The following is a 13,891-nucleotide window of genomic DNA, read 5'->3' on the forward strand; positions in this document are numbered from 1 at the left end:
GACTGTAAATTAATAACGCCTTTCTGAAGAGCAATGTGGCATTATCTAGTAAAGTTGAGGCCACACTTACTCCTGTACCTAGCAATTCCATTCCCGGGTACTTACCTAGAGGAGCACCGCAGTCTGCTTCTGACACTTAAAAATGGCTTACTCTGGTCAAGTTATTTAATTGCTTCCTGTGCTTCAGCTTCTTTGTCTGTAAAATGGAGATAACATTGGTGTCTTTCCCACAGAGTTATCATGGATATTGACTGAGTTAATTTTTTTTTTTTTTTTTTTGAGACGGAGTCTCGCTCTGTCGCCCAGGCTGGAGTGCAGTGGCGCGATCTCGGCTCACTGCAAGCTCCGCCTCCCGGGTTCACGCCATTCTCCTGCCTCAGCCTCTCCGAGTAGCTGGGACTACAGGCGCCCGCCACCACGCCCGGCTAATTTTTTTTTTGTATTTTTAGTAGAGACGGGGTTTCACCGTGGTCTCGATCTCCTGACCTCGTGATCCGCCCGCCTCGGCCTCCCAAAGTGCTGGGATTACAAGCGTGAGCCACCGTGCCCGGCCCGACTGAGTTAATTTATGTAAAGCAAGGTCATTTACAGATGGTGTCTGACCCCATAGTAGACACTATAAAAATGGTAGACTCCACTCTGTATCTCTGGCCCCACCCACTGTCCCATCAGTGGAGGAGATAAAAATCTTGGCACACCACAGTCCACTGTGCCCCAGAGAAGCTCTCATATATTCGCTTGCACAAGGAGACAGGCACATGGAGATTTATTGCAGCAGTGTTTGTAATAGCAAAAAACTAGAAATAATCCAAATGTCAATTAACAAGGGTATCAATAAATGACATCAGTATTTATATAATGGAACACTATACATCTGTTTAAGAGAATGAACTAGACTTAAGTGTCTCGTTCTTGAATAATCTCAAGACCAATGTTAAGTGAGATAAAAAACAAGCTGCAGATGGATGCATGCACTATAAAATATTAACATGTAAACACGCAGCCCAATACTCTCTATAATAACAGTACAAACACCATGAAAATTATAAATACCAAAATTAGAATTGGGGGCTTCTCTATAATAATTGTACAAACATTATGAAAATTATAAACACCAAAAATTAGAACTGGGGGCTTCAACTTTGTCTATAATGTTCTATTTACTTTAAAAAACAAAGTGTGTGTGTGTAGGTATATATATGTGTGTGTGTATTTATGTATACACACACACATATATAATGTGTGTATATATATGTATATATATATACACACACATATATATATATTAAAAATGTTACCATTTCACAAATGTGAGTGTTGGTTCAATGATGTTATTAATATTATGCGCTCTGATTTTCTATAGGCCAGAAACATAATTTTATTTTTAAAAAATCAGGAGGCCTTGGAGATTAATTGAACATGTGGGTGGTAAGGGAGAGGAAATGGTCTTGGGTGACTCCCAAGGTTCTGCCTTAAATGATGGAGTGGTACCATTTGTCAAGATCAGGACTCTGGAAGACCTGCCATCTTTAAGCAATCACTTCATCATATAAATCAGAAAAAGGAGGGACATTAACCTAATATAAACCATAATCCAAGGAACAAAGGAACTTTATCTTCAAACTAGGACTGGGGAAGTGATCTCAGCACAGCCATCAAGAATGAGCAATTCTGAGTCCTGGCTCAAAGTCTCTGGTACAAATGACCTAACGTTCTTTCTTTATGTCTTTGGCAGATAAATAAAAATCATCAAGTATGTAGAGGGAAGTAAGATGGATTATTTAATAATTATAAGAGAGTTGAAATGTAAAAACTCATTTAAAACCAATAAAACCTGCTTAGTGATTTGTAAAGAAAACTGGAAAAAATGGTTAGTCAAAGGAATATGTTTGAGTTTACATTTAAAATGTGCAATATGAAGGAAAAATGTAGTAGCATGTAAACTGAAAATGCCTTGACAAAGAACTGCCGCATCTTGTTTGCTCCTGGACTGCAGTGAAGTCCCTTATTTCATTTCTGATAGTAATAATTTGTGTCCTCTTTCTTTTTTTTCATAGTTAACCTGGCTAGAGGCTTATTAATTTTGTTGATCTTTCCAAAGAACCAGTTTTTTGCTTTATTGGTCTTCTCTATTATAAATTTCTTATTTTCCATTTCATTGATTTCTGCCTTTAATCTTATGATTTCTTTACTTCTACTTACTTTGAATTTAATTTGCTCTTTTTCTTCCCTAATTTCCTAAAGTGAAAACTTAGACAATTGATTTTAGATCTTTCTTCTTTCCTAGTATATTCATTACATTTCCCTCTAAGGACTGTTTTGTTGCATCCCACAAATTTTGATAAGTCATGTTCTCCTTTTCATTTAGTTCAAAACATTTTGAAATTTCTCTTGAGATATCTTCATTGACTCGTGTTATTTAGAAGTGTGTTAATGTCCACATATTTGGAAATTTTCCAATTATCTGTATGTTACTGAGTTTTAGTTTAATTCCGCTGTGGTCTGAGAGCAGACATTGTATGATTTCTATTTGCTTAAATTTGTTAAGTTTGTTTTAGGGCCCAGAATGTGATTTACCTTGCTGAATGTTCTATGTAACCTTGAGAAGAATGGACATTCTGCTGGTGTTGGATGAAGTAGCCTATACATATATTCAATTGATTGATGATATCAAGTATGTCATCTTTATTGATTTTTTGCCTGTTGGATCTGTCCATTTATGATAGAGGGGTTTTAAAGTCTCCACCCATGATAGTGAATTTATCTATTTCTCCTTGCAGTTCTATCAGCTTTTGTCTCACATAGTTTGGTACCCTGTTGTTAGATGTATGCATGCTAAGGATTGTTATGTATTCTTTTAGAACTGACCCTATACAATGCCTTCTTTGTCTTTGATATAGCTACCCTGCTTTCTTTTGATTTGTTAGCATGATACACTTTTCTCCATTCACTTAATTTTAATTTATATATGTCTTTATCTTTAAAGTGGGTTTCTTGTGGACAATATAGAGATGGGCTTGTTTACTAACACCACTCTGTCTCTGTCTTTTATTTGGTGGATTTGGATCATTGATGTTTAAAGTGATATTTTTATATAGTTGGATTAATGTCTACCATATTGGTTACTGTTTTCTGTTAATATTTGTTGCCCTTGTTCTTTGTTCCTATTTTTGTTGTTCACTCTTTTCCCGCCTTTTGTAGTTTTAGTTGAACATTTTATATGACTGTGTTTACTCTCCTTTCTTAGCATATCATCTATACTTCTTTTTTTACTTCTTTTAGTGGCTGCCCTAGACTTTACAATATACACTTACACTGAATCCAAGTCCACTTTCAAATAACAGTATTCCACTTCATGGGGCATGCGACTACCTTATTATAACAAAATAATCCACATTCCTCGTTCCTGTTTCTGGTTTCATTGCTTTTATTAAATCTACTTATATATAAAATGCATAATAATATATAGGTGTATGTACATATATAAGATATTCATAAGCATACATCATCAAATACATTATTATTATTTTCAACAGTTTCTGTTAGATCAATTGAAAATAAATACAAATAAAAATTTGGGGGGGTTTGTTTGTTTGTTTGTTTTGAGACGAAGTCTCATTCTGTTACCCAGGCTGGAGTGCAATGGCACGATCTCGGCTCACTGCAACCTCCACCTCCTGGGTTCAAGTGATTCTACTGTCTCAGCCTCCCAAGTAGCTGGGATTACAGACACGTGCCACCACATGTGGCTAAGTTTTTTGTATTTTTAGTAGAGATGGGGTTTCACCATGTTGTTGTTCAGGCTGGTCTCAAACTCTTGACCTCAAGTGATCCACCAGCCTTGGCTTCCCAAAGTGCTGGGATTACAGGCGTGAGTCACTGCACCTGGCCACAGGTTTTTATTTTATCTCTACTTACTTTATCTTTGATGCTCTCCCTTTCTTTATGTGACTCCAAATTTCTGACATATTTTCTTTCCCTCTAAAGAACTTCTTTTAACAGTTTTGCAAAGCAGGTCTACTGGCAAAAAAACTTCTCAATTTTTGTTTGTCTGAGAAAGTCTTTATTACTCTTTCACTTTTGAAGGATAATTTCACAGGGTACAGAATTCTAGCTTTTTTTTCTCTCTCTCTCTCTCTCTCACAACACTAAATATTTCACTCCACTCTTTTTGCTTGCATGATTTCTGAGGAGAAGTCCAATGTCATTCTTATCTTTGTTTTTCTATAGGTTAGGTGTATTTTTCCTCTGGCTTCTTTCAGAATGTTTTCTTTATGTTTAAATTTTCATGGTTTGAAAATGATATGCCTATATGGAGGGTATTTTTTGGCATTTTTACTGTTTGGTGTTCTCTGGGATTGTTAGGATTTGTTGTTTGGATCTGATATTCATTTGGTGGAAATTTTCCATCGTTATCGTTTCAAATATTTCTTTTGTTCCTTTTTTCTTATCTTTCTGATATGCTCATTACACACGTTAAAACTCTGGTAGTTGTTCCACGGTTCTTGGATACTTTATTCTGCTTTTTTCAGTCTTGATTCGCTTTGTTTTTCAGTTTTGGAGGTTTCTTTCAAGTTATCCTCAAGCTCAGAAATTCTTTTCTCGGCTATGTTCAGTCTATCAATAAGCCCATCGAAGGGATTCTTCATTTCTGTTAGAGTGCTTTTGATCTCTATAATTTTTTTTTTTTTTTTTTTTTTTTGAGATGGAGTCTCGCTGTCGCCCAGGCTGGAGTGCAGTGGCGCAATTTCGGCTCACTGCAGGCTCCGCCCCCTGGGGTTCACGCCATTCTCCTGCCTCAGCCTCCTGAGTAGCTGGGACTACAGGCGCCCACCACCTCGCCTAGCTAATTTTTTGTATTTTTAGTAGAGACAGGGTTTCACCGTGTTAGCCAGGAGGGTCCCGATCTCCTGACCTCGTGATCCGCCTGCCTTGGCCTCCCTTAGGATTTTCATCTCTCTGCTTACATCACCCATCTGTTCTTGCATGCTGTCTACTTTATTCATTACAGTCCTTAGCAAATTCATCATATTGTTCTAAATTTTCAATCTGAGAATTCCAACATCCCTGCCATGCCTGGTTCTGATGCTTACTCTATCTTTTCAAGTTGTGTCTTTTGCCTTTTAGTAGGCCTTGTAATTTTTTCTTAGTAGCCAGACATGATGTAGCAGGTAAAAGGAGCTGCTGTAAACAGGCCTTTAGTGATGTGGTGGAGAGGTGTGTATGTGTGGAGGAGACGTTCTATAGACCTAAGATTAGGTCTCGGTCCTTTAGTGAGCATATGCTTTGGACTGTGTTTCTCCATTTTTTTCTTCTCCCATAGGTGGGACAGGATGGCTAGAGTGGGCTGGAGTTCAGTATTGTTTTCTCCCATGTGGAAAGCTAGAGCCGACTAAAGTTGATTGTTTCCCTTCCTCTGGGTCAGTTAGGCTCTGGTCATACCCCAGCAGGTGAGGGTCTGGTTAAGTAGTTTCCCCTGAGGCCGGGCCTTGTGAAGAAGAACAGAGTGCTCTGGCATATTTCAAAATGGTACCTTTTCCTTTCCTTCTGCCAGAGAACGAGAGGATTTTTCTCCATTATCTACTGTGAGAACTTGGTAGGGCTCTTGGAGGTAAAATTCGTGAAAGTGGTTGGGGGCATGGTCACCTGATGACTGGGTCTGCTTGCAGTTTTTAACTCCTAGCTTGTCCACACTGAGTCTCCAACATTTGTCAATTACAGTTCATATTTCCCTACCACAAAACCAGTTCCCAAGGTGGTCTCTGCTCATGAGTCTACTCTCGTAAGCTGTAACTCCCTGTATTTCCTATCTGTCTCTCCAATCTTGGGGGCAGCCATTTGCCCTGTGTCCTCCACTAGCTTATGGATCCAAGAAGAGTTGCTGATTTTTTTAGTCTGTTCAGGTTTTCAGGTGTTGTTAGGATAGAGTGAATAGAGTCATGATTTCTTTTCTTTCTTCTTCTTGTTTTTTATTTGTTTGTTTGTTCGTTTGTTTTGAGACAGGGTCTTGCTCTGTCACCCAGGCCGGAGTGCAGTACATGATCATAGCTCACTGCAGCCTCAGACTTCTAGTCTCCAGAACTCTTCTTACCTCATTCTCCCAAGTAGCTAGGACTGTAGGCACAAACCATCATGCCAAGCTAACTTCTTTTCAATTTTTTGTAGAGATGAGGTCTCACTATGTTGACCATGCTGGTCTCAAACCCCTGAGCTCAAGCAATCCTCTCACCTCAGTCTCCCAAAGTGTTGGGATTACAGGCATGAGCCACTGCACCTGGCCAGAGCAGTGATTTCTAAGTTCTGTACATGCAGAACTGGAAACCAGAAGTACCTTCAGAGCTTTTTGGATTCCAGAATAATGGTGGATAGGAGCATAAACTTGGTGCTTAGAAGATTCTAAATGGATCAGGTAAGGATATATACTTTGCTATTAGTCCATAGGGCTTGGTTAGGCCTTGTCTATGTAAAGCATGGTTAGAATGGGCAGGCCCTGCCTATATCCCAGTGAGATGCCATGTCATGGGAAACTAAGAAGGTAAGAGTGCCTAGAAACAAGTACAGGAAAGGAAGGAGTTGCTAATCTGGAAAATAATAATCACGTACGTGGCTGTCAGGACAAAATTACCAACTATCTTTGTTTTGTAGGATATTCATTTAAATCTCAGTGACAGGCATTTGGCCACTCTTAAGACAGCCCAATCACCTTCTAAGTATTCTCTTCCACGTAGGCATGCTCAGCCTTGAACCTCTACTGCAGAGAAAACTCTATGGTAGCCATTTTGTGTTATTTGGCTATTTTCTGGGGGCTTAGCCACAGCTGATTGGGTGAGCGTGGTCCACTGATCCAAGAGTAGCCCATCCAACTGTGTGAGGAGGATAGGATCCTCATAGGATTCCATGAGCCATCACCATCAAATTCTCTCTTCTGGGAACTGGAACTTGGATCCATGTTAGACATAAAGACATATGTGAGCTGAAGCTGCAAAGAAGCAGAAACCACAAAAAAGCAGAGGAATTAAGACGGCAGAGAGGAGCAAATGAAGAAAGAGAAACAGATGTATGTGGAGAGACTATCCATAACATAGAGAAGAAGGGTGCAGCCAGGACTACTTTTGCCTTGGATCTTTGCCGACTCCATTTCTAGCCCATGTCATTTTTTCAGTAAATCTCCTTTTTCATGAGGGGGTCTGAGTGAGACTCTGATCTTTCTACCACCACCACATACTAAGGCTACTAGCTGCCAAGCCACACCAAGTACCTCTTTCCTCTCCAGGGTTTCACCAGTGGATTCCAGAAAGTGGGCTCCAGTTTCCTCCCTTGAGAAACTTTAAGGATGCCAATTACACATCTGCTTGAATTAATTCAAGTGGAGCCAGAAGTGGCCCACATCACCTACAAATACACTCTCTCGGCCCATGTTTATTCAACCAAAAGAGTTTGGTCTTGGTTTGACCCAAGCTGTCCCCTGATTGCAAGAGGCTGGGCCGTAACATCTAGTTATTGGGAGCCATCCTCTGAAAAGATACACGGATTGAGGCAATTTGCAAATACAAATTTACTACAGAAACAGTTCATTGTATTGAAAATAGTGACTGTTTTTAAACACCAAATGCTGTCATTATGTAAAATTTGTGCAACACTCTCAGATCTTAAGTTATAAAAGAGCTAGATACATACATCACAGAGAACATATACTCCAACTCAATGTGTACTACTAGCAACTGAAGTTTAATTTTAAATTGGGTTATAGAAAAATCCAGTATAGTAAATAAAACTTTTTGAAAGTCAAATGGGGATGTCATTTCCAGGAATGTGATGAATTAAATACCAAGACTGACCTGCTGGCTAAAACAAGTAAAATGCTGAGTGGTTTCTTTAAGATAATTGTTATATGCATTAATAAGCTGTCAATAAAGAAAACAATCATTGGAGGCTGAAATCAAGTGAACACAAGAAACCAGAGTGGGCCGGGTGTGGTGGCTCACGCCTGCAATCCCAGCACTTTGGGAGGCCAAGGCAGGTAGAGCACAAGGTCAGGAGATCGAGACCATCCTGGCCAACATTATGAAACCCCATCTCTACTAAATATACAAAAATTAGCTGGGCGTGGTGGCATGTGCCTGTAATCCCAGCTACTCGGGAGGCTGAGGCAGGAGAATCACTTGAACCAGGGAGTCAGAGGTTGCAGTGAGCTGAGATTGTGCCACTGCACTCCAGCCTGGTGACAGAGTGAGATTCCGTCTCAAAAAAAAAAAAAAAAGAAAGAAAGAAAAGAAACCAGAGTGATCAGAGCACTAACATCAGTTCTCAACAGGAAAACACTTGTTAAGCTGATCACCTAGAGGTTTGCTTTTTAAAGTTTCACTCCTGGCAGGGAACAAGAGACAAATCGTAGGCCAGCTAAAGATGGGGAATCTTATAAAATCATAAAGGTAGCATTCTAGAAATCATCACCACCAAAAAGGAACACACACACACACACACACACCTCACACCATCATCAACAACAGTCACCATGAGAAGACAAGAAAGGAAAACCGCCTGCCTTAACGTGGAATGACTGGATGCCTGAAGGATGAAAAGTCCCCTGAGAATTCCATATCACAAGCCAGCTCTCAGGTGAGTTTGAACCCCAATTCACATTACCATGTTGTCAAATAAACCTCAGGAGGAGAACGTGGCTTTAGATCAGTGGTCTCCAATCTTTTCGGCATCAGGGACCAGTTTCATGGAAGACAATTTTTCCATGGCCCAGGATGGGGGTAGGAATGGCTTGGGATAAAACTGTTCCACCTCAGATCATCAGGCATTAGTTAGATTCTCATAAGGAGCTCTCAACTTAGATCCTTCACATGTGCAGTTCACAATAGGGTTCGCACTTTTACAAGAATCTAATGCTGCGCTGATCTGACAGGAGGCGGCGGTCAGGCGGTAATGCTCACTTGCCCACCACTCACCTCCTTCTGTGTGGCCTCGTTCCTAACAGGCCATGGATAGGTACTGGTCCATGGCCCAGGGATTGGGCACCCCTGCCTTAGATTACCCTTAGTTGATGGTCCCACAGGTGCCTGCCTTCCCTTAAGAAATTCACCTTGAACTTGAGAGCCAAAGAATCCTCACACATAAAATTCCAAGGAATAGGAGCCTAAAGACACACACACACACACACATACACACACACACATACACACACACAAACACACACCCCAAAAGGAAACAAGGAACTTCACTGAAGAGTGGTAGGCATAAAAAATAGAATTATCAAAAGTTGGAATTATCGGTCACTCAATATTGTTAGGCCTCAGGACACACCGCCCCAAAATATCCCTCCCAATAGAGACCAGGATATGCCACCCCAAAATATACTTCTTTGGCATATTTTGAGCTGATGATTCTGAGAAACTGCAGACACAGGAGTGGCTCTTGCCCTTTGGTAAAAGAAATTTGCCTTTATAAAGGAAATCTACATTAGTAAAAGTATCTGTATCAGGAAGACGCCTGCTCCTGACAATTTTTATTACCTGAGAGACTTTTTTGTTTTGTTTTGTTTTGTTTTGTTTTTTTGAGACAGAGTCTTGCTCTATCACCAGGCTGGAGTGCAAGGGCACGATCTGGGCTCACTGCAATCTCCATCTCCTAGGTTCAAATGATTCTCCTACCTCAGCCTCCTGAGTAGCTGGGACTATAGGTGGGCGCCACCACACCCAGCTAATTTTTGTATTTTTAGTAGAGATGGGGTTTCACCATGTTGGCAAGGCTGATCTTGAACTCCTGACCTCAGGTGATCCTCCTGCCTTGGCCTCCCAAAGTGCTGAGGCTACTGCTCCCACCCTATCACCTGAGAGACTTTCTATCTGCCTAACAAAATAATCTTTATTCATCTTACATTGCCTCCCCTCACCCTCACTCAACTTGTGTCACCACCTGCCCTCGGAAGCCCCAAGCTCCTATTCCTTTCTGTAGCTCAGGATGCTGTATAAGCTTCAATCATCTGACCTTTCCCGGAGTCTCATATTTTGTGGGACTCCTGTGTGTATGTACATAATTAAATGTGATTTTTCTCTTGTTAATCTGTCTTATGTCAATTTAATTTGCGGCTCAGCTAAAGAACCTACAAGGCTGGAGGGAAGCCATTTTTGCTCTCCTACAATATAAAATACATATATTTGATATGCTTAAGAAATAAAAGAGCGGGTAAAAATATGAGTAAGTGGTTAAAAAAAACTGTTTAAAGCTGAAGCATATACCTTAAAAATAAAAATTCCCAAACTGAAAAGTAAAATAAACACAATAATAGAAAGTTAGACAAAGCTAAATAAGGCATTAATAAACTGGTAGGTCTGAGAAAATTATGCAGAATATAGTACAGACAGACAAAGAAAATACGAAAGAAAAGTTGGGAAACTTGGAAGATAGACTGACAACATCTAAAAAACATTTAAGCAAAATTGCTAATGTAGAGGAGAAAGTGGTAAAGTAATACACAAAGAGATGAAAGCTAAGAATTTCCCAGAAAGGATGAAGGACAACTGTCTAATTCAGGAAGCTCAATACATTCCAAACAGGAGAAATTAAAAGTAATACTCATCCAGCAGATCATAGTGAAATTGCAGAACATCAAAGACAAAAAGAAAAATTGTAAAAGCAGACATAGCGAAACAAGAGATTACTCAGCAGGACCAAAAGTTAAAATAACAAATTATTACTCAATAGCAACAAGGGAAGCCAGAAGGCAATGGAGCAATATTGTCAAGGTGCTAAATAAAAAATAATTATGAACCTAGAATTGTGTGCTCAGGGAAAATAACTTTGAAGATTAGAACAAAATAAAAGTTTTTTTGTTTTTGTTTTTTTTTAAGTCTTTCGTTTCAGGGGTAAATGTGCAGGTTTGATCTAAAGGTAAATTGCGTGCCACAGGGGTTTGTTGTACAGATTATTTCATCACCTAGGTAATAAGCATAGTACACGATAGGTAGCTTTTCAATCCTCTCCCTTCACCCACCCTCCACCCTCAAGTAGGCCCTGGAAAGAGTATTTTTAAACAGACTGAAAGGGTTTGCCTCATAGCTCCTCATCAAAACGAAATTCTAAAGGATGTGCTTTAGGCATGAGGCAGGTTAGCCCAGTTAGAAAGTTTAAGATGCAAAAAGAAATAAAAAAAAATGTTAAATATGCTACCAAATCAAAAGAAATATCAGTTGAAACAATATTAATAATAAGGTTCCATGGAATCAAAAATTGAAATAAAATACACTACAATAATTGCATATAAATTGAAAAAGACCTAGTCATTGTTTTCTCAACTGAAAACTTTACGTTAAATTTTGTAAGTAAATATATAACTTCAAAGGTAGTAGGAAAGAGAAGAAAGTGAGAGAAAATAATCAATCCAAAATAAGACAAAAAGGAAAGAAAAAAATAGAAAAGATTGACCAATAGTAAGGGCAAAATATGATGAGAGAAATAAATGCAGATGTATTATTACTTATAACCAACGCTAGGCCTAAATCCACCCTTTTTAAGACAAAGATTACTGAATTGAATATTTTAAATGCAACTATATGTAGTTAGATAGAATGAATAAGATCTAGTATTTGATAGCACAAGGGTTGACTACAGTCTTATAAATAACTTAAAAAGTATAATTGGATTGTTTTTAACACAAGAAATGACAAATGCTTGAGACAATGGGTACCATCAGTTACCCTGATGTGATGAATACCTCACGTACCTCATAAACATATGTACCTACTATGTACCCCCAAATTAAAATTTTTTTAAATGCAACTATATGCCACTTATAAGTATTGTTTAAAATGTAAGGCTATGGTAACATTGAAAATAAAAAGATAGGAAAAGCCATAGCATATAGATTCTAAACAAAAGTCAACAGGCATGGCTATATTAACATCTGGCAAAAGAGAGTTTAAGGAAAAATCATAACTAGAGATAAAGAGAAGCCGTAATGAAAAGATGAGATTTCAGAACATCTCTCCAAGTAATTGATAATTCAAAATCATTAAAGATGCATATTTTAACAGCATAATCAACAGGAATAATCTTATGGCTAGATACTGAACATTGCACCAAATGAACAGATAATCATATTTTTTCCAAGTATACATGGAATAGCTATGAAAAACAGACCATAAAATAACAAATTTCAAAATTGGTATCATACAACCAATATTCTCTGGCAATAGCTAATTAAGTTTTACGTCAACATTAAAAGGTAAGCATATAATTACTTCTCTAATAATAACATAAAGATCTGTCATACGCAGCATTAAACTAAAGTCATTCCACTTCATCTTTACTGAGTTCTCGCTGTGGTCCCTGTGTTCCTAAGTTGGCTGTTTGGCATCTGTGGCTGATTTTTCTGCATACAGCCTTAATTAGACGCACATGATTACCATATTAGACATTTTACCTCATTGGAAGCAACCTCTTTAGTACAGAAGTCGCATATTGCACACTCTGTGGTGTCAGGAGCATATCTTGTGACGGGGAACCCAGACAAAGTACTGGGATTACAGGCGTGAGCCACCGCGCCCGGCCTAAACACAGTGTTTTATCTATACCCACAAACCTGCAAAATGGCCTCAGTTCTTCAAAGAGCTGTCTCCCTCTAGTGGCCAAAGATTAAAAAAAAGAACCCTGCAAGAGACTGGAGTCACTAAGGACATAAAACCTTTACACTTTTGTAGGGAATATAGAAATAGTCCTTGAATTTGGAGGCATTACTGTAGCATATAATTTCATGTCTCCTCACTATGAATCTGGGAAGGATTATGTCAATTTCAAAGGGTTCCTGTGAGAACTAATCTGAGTATCACTAAATGAGATCAGCAACGAGATATTGAGACGTTACAACTGGGAGGCTTACTCGCTAGTACCTTACTGGCTTTGGCACAAGCGTTTAGAAGTAAAACGGCGAGCAATGACAAATCACGCACCTTCATTGTCACTCCCAAATAGTTGAAGACACGGACTTCAGCAGTTGAGACCATAGATGTCAAAGGTACGCTAACGAGCTGGAGCTGCCCGGTGGTAGACATAACGATATGGCTCCCATGATGGAAGGAACACCAAGGTCCTCGGTCTCACGCCCGTTTGAATAAAATGACGCGGACACATGTGGAGTGGTTTTAAGGAGTGGAGAACTTAATAGGCAAGAAAGAGGGAAGAGGCTCCCCCTGTACAGAGACAGACGGAGGGACCTCCAAGCCCAAAGAGGGTACCCTGGGTGTGATGGAAAACAGCCAGTTATATGAGGACGCTGGAGGAGGCTGTGTCTGATTTGCATAGGGCTCAGGGATTGGTTTCACCAGGCGGGCATTCACGTAGCCCGTGGAAAAAACTGGCCTTCCCACCCTAGTCCTTTGATATGCAAATGCAGGGCCCCCGGATGTTCTACACGCGTGGGGATACGTGGCGGCGGCCATGTTGCCAGGCACATATGGGGACAAGAAGAAGACAGTGGGAATTGCCATGTTTGGGTGGACCCAGTTTCTAACAGCTGGCATTTGTGTATCAAAGCTTGCCCCCCGACTCCTGTACTGAGTTGGGGCTTTCCTGCTAGACAAGAAATGTTTCTGGAGCTGCTTTAAAAGCAAAAAAAAAAAAAGCTTCCCAAGGACCCCTTTTCCTCTCTGCCTAAAATAATTTCTTAATAACTCCTATAACAATTATGGCCCCTCAAAAGTGTTCACGTCCAATCCCTAGAGCCTGTAGATGAAGTAGGTTCCATGGAAAGGGGGAATTAAAGTAGCAGATGGAATTAAAGTTGCCAGAGGATTATCCTGGATTATTTGGGTCCGTCCAGGGGAATCACAAGGGCCCTTAATGTGGAAGAGGGAAGGAGAAGAGGAGGTCAGAGTAACGTGTCATG

At 39.6% G+C, this 13,891-nt stretch overlaps 1 protein-coding gene across 9 annotated transcripts in view; it reads right to left on the reverse strand.

Moving 5' to 3' along the window:
* The window catches only part of ENPP6 (ectonucleotide pyrophosphatase/phosphodiesterase 6), a 213,052-nt gene that overhangs the window by 184,727 nt on the left and 14,434 nt on the right, over positions 1-13,891 (reverse strand). For 4 of the 9 annotated variants that reach the window (XM_063637758.1, XM_063637757.1, XM_063637753.1 and 1 more), the window contains one exon: positions 106-196. The exons of the other annotated variants lie outside the window; for them this stretch is intronic. The gene's annotated coding sequence lies outside the window, so the exon portion shown is untranslated. The remainder of the gene's footprint in view (positions 1-105; positions 197-13,891) is intronic. 9 annotated transcript variants of the gene reach the window in all.

Source organism: Symphalangus syndactylus, chromosome 4, assembly GCF_028878055.3.
Source record: "Symphalangus syndactylus isolate Jambi chromosome 4, NHGRI_mSymSyn1-v2.1_pri, whole genome shotgun sequence".
NCBI classification, from domain to species: Eukaryota; Metazoa; Chordata; class Mammalia; order Primates; family Hylobatidae; genus Symphalangus; species Symphalangus syndactylus.